General features: G+C 49.3%; 1 long non-coding RNA gene across 1 annotated transcript; it reads right to left on the reverse strand.

Moving 5' to 3' along the window:
* Positions 1-5,973: 5,973 nt before the first annotated feature.
* LOC109739600 (uncharacterized) lies at positions 5,974-8,767 on the reverse strand. The gene is made up of 5 exons (XR_006667403.2): positions 8,690-8,767; positions 8,475-8,549; positions 7,827-8,010; positions 7,001-7,272; positions 5,974-6,646 (listed from the first exon to the last, which is right to left on the reverse strand). It is a non-coding gene; the product is annotated as an uncharacterized lncRNA (long non-coding RNA).
* Between the last annotated feature and the right edge of the window lie 3,053 nt (positions 8,768-11,820).

Below are 11,820 nucleotides of genomic sequence, written 5' to 3' on the forward strand. Positions count from 1 at the left end.
TCTTGATGATATGAGTATTACAAGAGTTGATCTACCACGAGATCATAGAGGCTAAACCCTAGAAGCTAGCCTATGATTATGATTGTGTATATCTCTATCGACTAGCCTGGCCTCGGTTTATATAATGCACCAGAGGCCTAGGATAACAAGAGTCCTAGCTGAATACGCCGGTGGGGAGGAGTCCTTGTCTTGATCAGCAAGTCTTGTGGAATCTTCCTTGTATGCGGCAGGTGTCCGAACTGGCCCATGAGTATACGGCCATGGGGGTCCTCGGCCCAATCCAACTGATCGGGAGACGACGTGATGAGTACCCCCCAAGTCCAGGACACCGTCAGCTGGGTCCACAGCCGTAGCAAGGAAGTGCCTCCTTATTACGTGGAAAATAATGATTCCTCCACCTAACAGCAGGGACCCATCGGACGGGCCACCGTATTTTGCGAAAAAAACATTTCCCCCCGACTGCTGGGACCCACCGGACGGGTCACCGTATTTCGCGAAAAAAAACATTCCCCCCGCTGTCAGCTCGGACCCACCGGAAGTGCCTCCTTATTACGCACAAAAAATGAATACTCCCCCTACTAGTTGGGACCCACCTTGGTGGGTGGCTGACTTGTGGGCCTACTAAGTTGATGGGGACGGAGTGCTTTGTCAACTTAGTCAATATGAACGATTCTAGCTCCAGTGACCATACGATGTCCATCCAACGGCCGTAGTGCTTCTTCAACCTCTGGTCTTCTTGCTCCAGCCGCCCAAAGCAGCGCTGGTCGTGCCGCATGCTCCTGCCTCCCGTGGCCTGCTGTGCTGCCGCGGAGGCCTCACCACCCCCTACTATTCCCACCGCTGGCCAGGCCCTGCGGCGACGGCAGCCTCACACCGCAGCCGAACCAGTGAACCCTCATACTCCTCTCCACGCGGGCTTCCACTGCCGCGTCTTCCCCGGCTCCGCGTCGTCCCCTTCCTAGGCCTCGCCGTCGTCCACCGCCCTGGTGCTCTCAGTGCGGCGTGGTCAACGTGGTCAAGGAACGACTTCCATCAGAAGAGTACTGTACATGGAGAGGCTGACAGCTGGGTCCACGGCCGCAGCAAGGAAGTGCCTCCTTATTAGGCGCAAAATAATTATTTCTCCACCTGACATCGGGGTCCCACCGGACGGGCCACCGTATTTCGTGAAAAAAATGTTTCCCCCTAACTGCTAGGACCCACCAGCTACATCTTCGCACGCAAGGAAGTGCGTCCGGGCAAAAAAAATGATTCGCCCCCTGACTGCTGGGACCCACCAGCTACATCTTCGCAGGCAAGGAAGTGCCTGACAGTCGGGACCCACCTGGTCGAAGCGTACGTAGCGTTGTCATTCTGGTCGCGAACGTGTACGTACATACTGGTCGATGTAGAGGCACGCATGTGTCGTAGTAGAGGCGTGCACGTAGCATGTACACGTACGTACAGCGGCCAGTGTGCATGAAAGAAAATACGGCCACGTACGTACATACGGGCAGGGTCTCGAACGCCTACTCGCGCATACGTACGGCCAGGGCTCGTGCACATGGCTGGGTCGGAACGGAGAAACTGCGTCGTCGTCGTGTTCATGGGGAGCCAACCGGCTGGGTCGGAACGGAATGCGTCGTCGTGTTCATCGGGAGGGCTTGGACGGAATAGCCGATGGAAACGAGGCCTGGCGTACCGTAGAACGGAGGAAACGGCCTTGTGTTCGACCGGCCACGGTCGAAACGGGATCCTGTTCATCGGGAGGGGTCTGGCGTACCGCAAAACGGAGGAAACAGACCTCCTACGGTCGAAACGGGGGTCCTGTTGATCGGGAGGGGTGTGGCGTACCGCAAAACGGAGGAAACAGACTTGTGTTGGAGCGCTACGGTCGAAACGGGGGTCCTGTTCATCGGGAGGGGTGTGGCGTACCGCAAAACGGGACTCCACGGGATACTGTTCATCTCCACCGTCAACCCCCTCCAGCCTCCACGGGCTACTGTTCATCCACCGTCGACCTCCTCCAGCCTCCACCTGCGAATGTTCATCCACGGGCTCCTGTTCATCCAGCCTCCACCGCGCGCTACTCCACCGGCTACTGTTCAACCAGCCCTCTCCACGGGCTACTGTTCATCCAGCCCTCCACCGTCTACTATTCATCCTGCCCTCCACGGGGTGGTCCTGTTCATCCAGCCCTCCACGGGGTCCTGTTCATCCAGCCCCAACCGGCTCGATCGATCGGGGTCCTGTTCATCCAGAGGCAACACCACGGGGTCCTGTTCATCCACCCCCACTGGGAACTGTTCATCCAAACCCCCCAGCAACGCTCACTGTTCAGCCAGAGGCAGCATCGATCGGCTTCAGTTAGCAGCAGTAGCGAAGGAATCGCTCAATCGGGTTCAGTTAACAGCCATCGATCGATCGCTCGGGTTCAGTAACGCATAGCCTGCAGTGCAATCGCTCGGGTTCAGTTAGAGCCCAACGCCTCGCCCGGGTTCAGTTAGAGCCCAACGCCTCACACCCACGCGCGAGCGTGTATGAGAGAAACGCGCATCGCTCGGCCCCGACCACCCACCGTAACCGGGAACACCCCGATATTTTCCTCGCCCTCGCTTCTACCACGATTTTTGCCGTCATGGACGGCCCAAAGAATGTCATGCAGCTGCGTCTCCGGCCCGCCCAGGACGAAAAGCCCATTTTCTATCATGATTTTTTGTCATAGAAGTAGGACCCCACCACATCTATGATGATACCGGGTTTTGTCACAATTATCATCATAGAAGTGTCATAAGTATGACAGAATTTTTTTTCGTTCGGCCCAAAATGTCACGGATGTGTCTTTTTTTTGTAGTGCAACGGGCCGGCAATACGCGATGAAGGCGTCGGCGCCCGCGTACTCCGACTTGATGGCCCGCCACCCGCCTTCTTCGTCTCCTCTGTCCCTCCAACGGCAGCCGCCCAAGACGACGACCCCGAGAAGTTCAAGGAGCTGGCGATACAGATGGTGGTGCTGCCGGCGTCGCCCAGGAACGGTGTGCCCGACGCCTAGTCGGACCCGTCATCCTCCCGCCCGCTGCTCTTGTCGTTGCTGTCGTTGTCCTCCTCGTCACTCCCGCTTGAGGAAGAGTCTTCATCGTCGGAGGAGCTCTCCACGCAGCACTTTAGGCGAGTTCCAAAGTCTCCAAAGACCTTGACGGAGAGCAAGCCGTTCTCCATTAACTTGAAATAGAGAACGAGCCCCGCCGTCAGGCTGTGGATGCGAGCGAAGGTCTTCCATCCACGATGAAGATACATGACGTGAGGGGCAGGAAAATCGACATCAGCCCGCGTGCCGTCATTCCCGCAGCCCATCATATGCAATCTGAGTGTTTGTGGCGGGTCGAGCTCCATCTCCCGAGCGAATGGAGTAGGGAGACGAAGACGACGACGTGCTGGCCGGTGCAGCCTGATGAAGAACTCGCGGGGCTGGTCCCCGACGTGGCCCTCCATTGGGGGAGGAACCGCCGGCGGAGGCGAGGCCAGTGCGCCGCCCCGTCCTCCTCTTCCTCGAGCGCCACGGCGACCTCGGCCTCGCCTCCTCTTGGGAAGGAGGGGCGCGCTGTCGAGCGGAGACCCTCATCGCCACCATCGAAGCACCGGCGCACCCTCTCGCCATAGCCGAAGAAAGAGAGAAGCCAAGGTGGAAGGAGGCGGATGGTGAAAGATTGAGGGGTGTCGTTCCCCCTCCCCTTCTTGTAAAGGGGCGGGGTCGGGGCTCGGCCGCCCCACTTAACCAATCCGGCCATCAGGAGCGCAGGGAATCGAGACCGACCCGCTGCTCCAATCAGCAGCGGCCCGGTTTCCCGCCTCGTCATTCAAGGCCCGCACCCGCCGCCTACCATCTTCAAGGCATGGAGGACACGTGGCGAGCAAACAGAAATCAAGGGGACGGGTGGGGCGACCGTTTTCCACCCCGTGATCGTAGGGCACGGCGCCTCGAAGGCCACGACCCGAGTCCACTCAGTAAATGAGCCGCGCCCCTGCGTTTACCTCTTTTTATGGGGAAGGCGCGAGCCGCCTCTTTACCACGATGTGACGCATGAGGGCAGGAACCGCCCCGCGCATGACCCCCACGTCACGCACGACCCTCCACGTCGCGCATTCAACACGGGTCGTGGGGAAGCGCGGCGGGCGAGGGAATTACCGCGGTGAAACTCCGCCCCGCCTGCCCGCGCACCGTTCTGGGCCTGGCCCAACAACGCGTTGCGCTTATGTGTGGCCCAGGCCCGGGGGGTCCTGTAGGGGCCCTTTTTGTAAGCCTCTACTTGTGCACGGGCAGTCAGAGCCACGCCCGCGGCCACACTAAGTAGGGCAGAGGAAGGCACGAGACGGGCAAAGCAACGCCAAGACCAGAAACACTAAGAGCAAGAGGGCGAGGTGGACTCCCCCGGCAAGACCCTTGCCGGGGCGGCCTCCGCAGCCCCGGCAAGAGTCTTGCCGGGGCAACTTGCCCAACGCCGGCAGGGCGCGCCACCCTTGAACCCAAGGGTTCCAACACCATCAACCACATTGGAACCAAGGCTCGGGAGGCACCTCCATGGTGGCATGCAGATCTTTGTCAAGATCATAAACACACAAGATCAAATGAGGACCAAAAGACGACGATCCTCGGCGAGATCCTTGCCAAGGAGATCCACGAGACCCCCGGCAAGATCCTTGCCGGGGACAACCGCGAAGCCACGGCAAGGCCCTTGTCGGGGCCCCAGCAAGACCCTTGCCAGAGACACCCGCGGGGCCACAGCCAGGCCCATGTCTGCCAAGACTCCACCGCCGTTCCCATGCAGCTGCCAGCCCAACCAGCTGGACAGGCACCTGCGTGGCAACGTGCAGCCTTCAGGCCAACTCAGCAAGCATCTGTGTGGTGGCATGCAGATCTTCGTGAAGATCCTACCACCACGCCATCTCAGCAGCCTGCCAGCTTGCGTGGCGCTGCATGCCTCGTTGGCCTGGGCGCGTGTCGGAGCGAGGCGGAGCGGCGACGGACGAGACGGGCCTCGTCGCTGTCCCCAATAAAGCAACGGGACACCTAAGGGGCGCATTTAATGCGCCTTGACCCGTAATGACAGGTGATAAGCTTGTACACTGTATATCTTTTCACCTCTTGTGTGCCACTGTGGCGACCCCTTTTGACTATAAAAGGAGGAGGCACCTAGGAGAAGGATTCGGATCCTTTGGACTAGGCATGCACCGCAGCTAGTTCGAGGGCTCAAAAACACTCAAATATACACCAAAGCAGGACTAGGATATTACGCATCCTCGCGGCCCGAATCTGGGTAAACGATCTTTGTGCTGACTACCAGACCCGCTCTTTGCACAACCCCGCGCCCGCCAACCGTAGAAGGGATCCCAGTGATTCCATAGGTGTCGTTTCCACCGACAGTCACCTTCTTGATCTATTCCTAATCCAAGGAATCTAAATCTGGTTGAATGCCCTTCCATTGCTATGGAACAACAAGCTTATCTATGGGACAAGTATAGCCACAACTATTTTAGCACTCTCAATCAAAATATCATTATATGCAGTGCGTACATCACATGCTTAGCACTCTATGTTGTGACAAATAGTTCTTGTCAATATCTCGCTTTCCTCTAAATATGTTTCTCCACCAGCCATGCATGCAAAACATCTACTTTCACGTGCTCCTTGCCCTTGCATTGCTACGGTGCATAATACACTAATCATGTCAAACATATATAATGATTACTCTTCTACTCCCCAATCCAAGCATGGTGCCATTAATGGCACATCCGACTCACAATCCCTCAACCCTGTCACACCCACACTTCAAAATTACAATCATTGTGTTAACTTAAGACAAATTATAATCATTGTACTAATATAAGATAGATTCACTTATATTCACATTTTAGTAAACAAAACAAATCATCTATATACGAGTGGAACAGGATATTAGTGCAATAAACGACATTAGTAGTGCAATACATGAAGCGTTGTGTAGCTTATCAAGAATGATTTTAACAAACGGCAACAACTTTAAATGAGATCATCTAGGATAAGAATCAAAAGTACGTATTGGCACAGTGTCGATGCCATCTGATTAAGTCTGATTCACTCTTAACTCTCCGATGCCAGAACCGACTGGATTGCAGCCACCTCAGATTCGGTGCTGCACATAACCCACATTACATCTATGCTTCGGTAAATACACTTGCTAATCACGTCAATACGAAAACACAGCGAGGTTCCTAAGCACTTAAGAACTTCGAATACCTTGCCCAGTGAGACCTTGCATATCCAGCAATGACCTCACCGGGATTGAATCATTTGGCAATGACAAATTGCTGGACTGCAGCACGCCCGTCCTCATTCCATCATTCCCATCTGCACTCATCATCAAGTTCTGACTACCAATGTTGACATGTATGCACCATACTTGACCCTCCTATCGGCTCACTCCTCCATGGCCCCTAACTCACCCATAGCCTAATAACTTCTGATGTGGCATCGTGCCCAACCTCAATCTTCCGTGACCTTCCTTGGTTGGTTTGCCATCAGCTCCTCCTTATTATCCTCATCAACAAATCATGTAATCTATACAAATATAACTTCAGGTCAAAGGCTCCATCAGCTCATTACAGCTATCTAAAGTCACCTCACTGTTCTCTGCAAACCATTATGTTCTGAATATTAGAAAACAAATCCAAATGATTTGAATTATAAAAAGCAAGGCATCAAACCTCTTTAGAGAAAGGCTATTATTTATTTCTCAACTCAGGTACTAAAACTACACAGGAGAATATAACTACTACTTATTCTGAATACAAATATTGAAACAGCGAATTAAATTATTGTGACCATTCTCTACAATTATCTTCTAGAGCACAAATTATGTATTCAAGACACATACATTTGCAAGTGTTTTTACTGCTAACACCAATGTTGAGCTAAAATAGACCAAACAAAAAATCTGAGATTGGCATATAGCACAAGAAAGAACTAAAATAGTTCACTCCGTACCTTGGATATGTACTCTATAGTACATCTACATTACTCCATTGCCCACAGTCGACAAACGACACACCTTTTTCTTACATCACTGCACGGTGGAACTGATTCAAAGAATTGGTATGCATGGACCACAACGCTAGCAAAACCCGGCCACCATGAGCTATAAAACCCATGATCCTCTTTCAGTTTTATCATGGGCCTTGAAATATATTGCACAGTCATGGTAGAACGTCGACGTGTGAAGGTGAAGCTGGATATTATGACTTCAAAGAGCCTAGATGCTGTTTTTATGATGGATCTTGTAATATATTCCACGTATACAAAAAATATAGATATGTATGTATGTCAAATAAATCACTCGTGTTACAGATTGTAAATAAATTCTTGACACACAAAAAGAAAAGCCAATTAAACACGTAATTAATTTCAAAAAACTAATATCCAACACAGTATGTAGTTACATAAACTAACATTATTGTTTCAGTTACAACTCATTTCTTAGCACGTAAATATGATGTGAGATCAAGCAGTAAAAACATCTAACGAGTTTTCTAAGTAGTACAAAATTTAATTATTTAACTTACTAACAAAAAACAAAGCATGTAGGCCAAGCTGGGTAAACATAAATGTAAATTTGTGCTAAAATGATATTAATAATACATATTAAATACTGCAGTTGTAACATACTGGACATCTCTAGACATTTCTTCATGTATTTAAGCACCAATGGGCTATGAGCAATTTAAAAATCAACAGAAGGTCGAATCAGGCACATAACACAAGTTATGTTCTTAATTCAATGCGAATTTTATTGTAAAGCTTCATCTGAACTTACTCGAATCAGGCACAAACAGTGGTATGGTACTCCCTCCATCCTAGAATATAAGATTATTTCTGACACTAAATGATCCAGTCATGTCAACGTTCGTGATGCACATCGGCGTGTGACTGCATGAATGTTGTTTCATGGAACACCAGTTTTGATATTGCCAAGTTAATGCACGTCTCTCATAATGAACCTGCACAAATGATATTATATAGTGGCCTTAGATTCAACTGAATTAAATATCAGTTCAATTCTCTAAAGTTGATCTTCATATTATTTTGTAATTATAAGTAACTAAATGAGAGAAGTACAGTGGAGTGTAATTGTAAAAATAGCGATACTACTATGTGTTCTAGCCGATGAATTGTTCGTTTCATATGGGCAAATTAATTATGCATACTTTCAAGTATATGGTACTCCATAAGGTTTTCATTTCTATTAACAATGCATAGCGGATGAATGGATAACTGAACATATATTAAAGCCTAGGAGGTCCATGCTGGCTCAGAATTAGACCAATCTACACAGACTGGAATATGAATCACAATGAATAACAAAACACCTCCGGCCAAGACCAGAGGATCTCAATCTATTTTCTCTACTGGCTAAAATCTCAAAGAATGAGATTATTGGTTAAAAGACGCAGAGGACACATACCATGAAGTAATGCATGAGTCGTATCAGCAGTCCATGGCAGCTTACAATGTGCATCACATTCGTTTTCCTGTTGAACTAACAAAAAATGACAACAGCAAAATTGACAGAAGAATTCAAGATTACTCATGCAACACACTTTCTAAATTATCTGCGAATTTGGCAGAAATTGCATCATATAAATAAAATATATGTGATTCCAAAAATATTCAACGGACCAGAGAAAAGAACATGGGATTTTAGGGCCAGAGGTACTGATCTGCTATTCTCCTGAGTACCAGTCGATCTGTAGGTGAGTTTGGGAGGCGGCGACCTGGTGATGGCCGCCGGCGACAGTGAGACGCCGGGTTGTGGTGGAAGGCCAGGCGCAGAAGAGAGAAAGAGCGTCCAGCGAGACGGCGTTGAGCGGAGTAGACGGTCGGCGAAGGGATCGACGTGATGGGCTGGTCCGGATGGAGTTCGATCTGGAGCGAGGGGAGCGGGCAGCTCGGCGGCGGTGGGGAAGCGGAGTTCGGCGGAGACCTTTCTCCTCTCATCCCTCGGTTGATTTGATCGAGCAGCGCGTTCTTTGCGTAGCAGCTATGGATCGACGGGCACACACTTCTTTAAGAAATCTCCATGTTTAATAGACGGATTGATTTGGAATTTCCTTTGGAATACGAGCAGTACTTTCCAAAAGAAAATATCATAGCTTCCATGTATATTCCGTGGATTGATTTTTTGTAGGGGATGTGCTTCTGGTTTATGAATTAACACGGGTTGTTTCCTTTTGGCTTGTTGGAGAATAATCTTGAGATATTTTATTTGGTAGCTAATTGATTACATAAATATTTGTAGCAATATTAACAATAAATAAATGCGCTAACAAGGAAATGTTTTGGATGGAAGGTTTTAAATCGACCATTCGATATGATTTGATTGGTGTCTTATATGGAAGGGTGGGATTGCTGGAAGGACGGAAGGGTCGGTTTGGTTTTCTTGGGCATGGGACGTGTGGATCTGACGATGGATTAAAACCGGTGTTGGTTTTCGGAGGGGGGAGGAAAATCAGTGGGAGGGAGATTGTAGGTAGGGCCATATATCAATCGATGGAAGGGTAGGAAACAAACGAAACCAACGAACGACCTACGTACTGAGACATTAGGAGTAGAGATATAATACTTCCACAATAAGATTTGTTTTTCATGTTTTACTTGCTAATTTCCTTAAAATCCATTATTTGTTTCCTAAAAATCTATTATTTGCTTTCCAAAACAAATTGCATTAATGAGAGAGATTGGTTGATTTTGATAAGTTAGAAAAGTTAGATTCGTGATCTTTTGTACGTTAGGAAAATTCTGATTTTTTAAAAGAAAAGAGTGGAGAGAAAAATAAACCAATGAAATAAAAACCAGTGGGAAGGGATGGTGTGAGGTGGGACGAAGAAAAACCGGACATTAAATAAACCATACCAGGCTACCAAATGCTCCATTAGAAGTAGAGATTTTCTACTTATACTGTGTCATCACCTATCATAAGATTAGCATATGATTTTTTTCCATTTATTTCCTTTCTTTTTATTGCAACATGAAAGTAAAGAAAAGAAAAACCTCAAACTAAACTTTATTATATATCTCGCACATGATTACAAGGATAGATCACTAAGCTCTCGAAAAGAAAGGATCGAACTAAACTTGTATTCATCTAAAGCAAAAGATCAAACTAAAATAAGTAAAGGCAAAAGATTGTGGGGATGATACGATACCGGGGCACCTCCCCCAAGCTTGGCGGAAGCCAAGGGAAGTACCCATACCCGATACTCAAATTTCTTTTGGTGATGAAGAAAAAGGTGGTGGTGATATAACTCCCAATATTGCCATGAGTGTCTCCTTCGTCCCTTGAATCTCACGAAGAGCTTTATGAACCAACTCAGTGTTTTTCTTCACTTCGTCCATAATGTGCTTATTCTCCTATCCCCAAGAACTTGCTCCTGCATCACTTTCTCTTGGACGAGATATGTCCTAATTGGACGGTATGTGCATACGAGGAGTATTTTCGACCCCATAATTGACATGGAAGATGCGGGGTGGATGTTTTTTACCTCCGGCAAGGGAGGAGGTGCGGGGGCGCGATGGAGTGGGGTACTGATTCAGGCGGGAGGGGGGGTGCGTCCGTGCGTGGGATTCGCAGGGCGAGCGGGGGATTCGCATGGCGACGAAGACGACGACTGATTGAACATGATCAAACGGTTCCGCGGGGCTCCGTATTAGACAGATCGAACGGCCCACACAGGACCGGCTGAAATTTTCAGCCGGTGCGCCGGCATCAGTCGCCTTATATCTCTTTGTAAAACTTGGCTCCTTGACCTCGGACGTCACTCTAGACGGGAGCATTGAATAAAGTGGCAACGATTTTCCCTAAAAAGACGCCGATATCCACCACACGTGTGGCATAATAGACATTCGCCCACACACCGTGTGTGGCATGAGCAGGGGCAGCCCACACGGACTGTGTGTGGGCCAACAGTAGAATTGCCCACACGTGTGGCCTCCATTATCAAAAGAGATTCCTATGAATCCAATGAACAAAGTGCGCAGCTACTTCGTGCCACACGCCCAACAAGTACTACTCATCCTCACCCCGTGCGTGTGGAACGAAGCAAATATGCCCACACGTCCTGGCGCATCTACATGAGGTACCGGCGGGATGACGATTTAGGTGTCATCCGGGATGGCAGATGTAGTTATTCGGGATGGCAAATATGGTTGTAAAAGCATGGCAACTCTCTCTGTTTTGGTTAACTATAGTTGACATGTCTAATTTATGGTAGTTGCCGCGTGTAATCAAACCATAGTTGTTGTGGTGATTAACTACTTGCCACATATGGTCAAACAATAGTTGTCATGTATGTTTACCTAGTTGCCACGTGTGGTTAATCACAGTTGCCATGTATGTTTATCTGATTGCCACATACGCGCAACTGCAGTTGCCGTCTAGCAAACGAATCATAGTTGCCATGTGTGCTTGCCTAGTTGACATGTACGCGCAACTGCAGTTGCCATCCAACAACGCACAGTTGTCGTGTGGGCGAAAAGCAGCTCGCCCACACACGCGTTGGACTAGGTGGTGACTGTATGGGCAGAAACTAGTGCCCACACAGCGCAGCTGTCAACCGCGTGATGTGAGGCCTGTAGGCGACCTCTCCAACGCCCACACACCGGCCTTGTCCTGTGTGGCACGCGAAAACTGTCTCGGTGTGTTAAGATTCGTGTAAACTTAACTAGACGGTGATCTAGGCACGTGGGCGAGTTGCAATGTTGCCACGGGCGTGGGCGCTAATGTTTGAAGTTTTCTTTGTTTTTCGTCATTT

The sequence above is a fragment of the Aegilops tauschii genome, chromosome 7 (assembly GCF_002575655.3).
Source record: "Aegilops tauschii subsp. strangulata cultivar AL8/78 chromosome 7, Aet v6.0, whole genome shotgun sequence".
Taxonomy (NCBI): Eukaryota; Viridiplantae; Streptophyta; class Magnoliopsida; order Poales; family Poaceae; genus Aegilops; species Aegilops tauschii.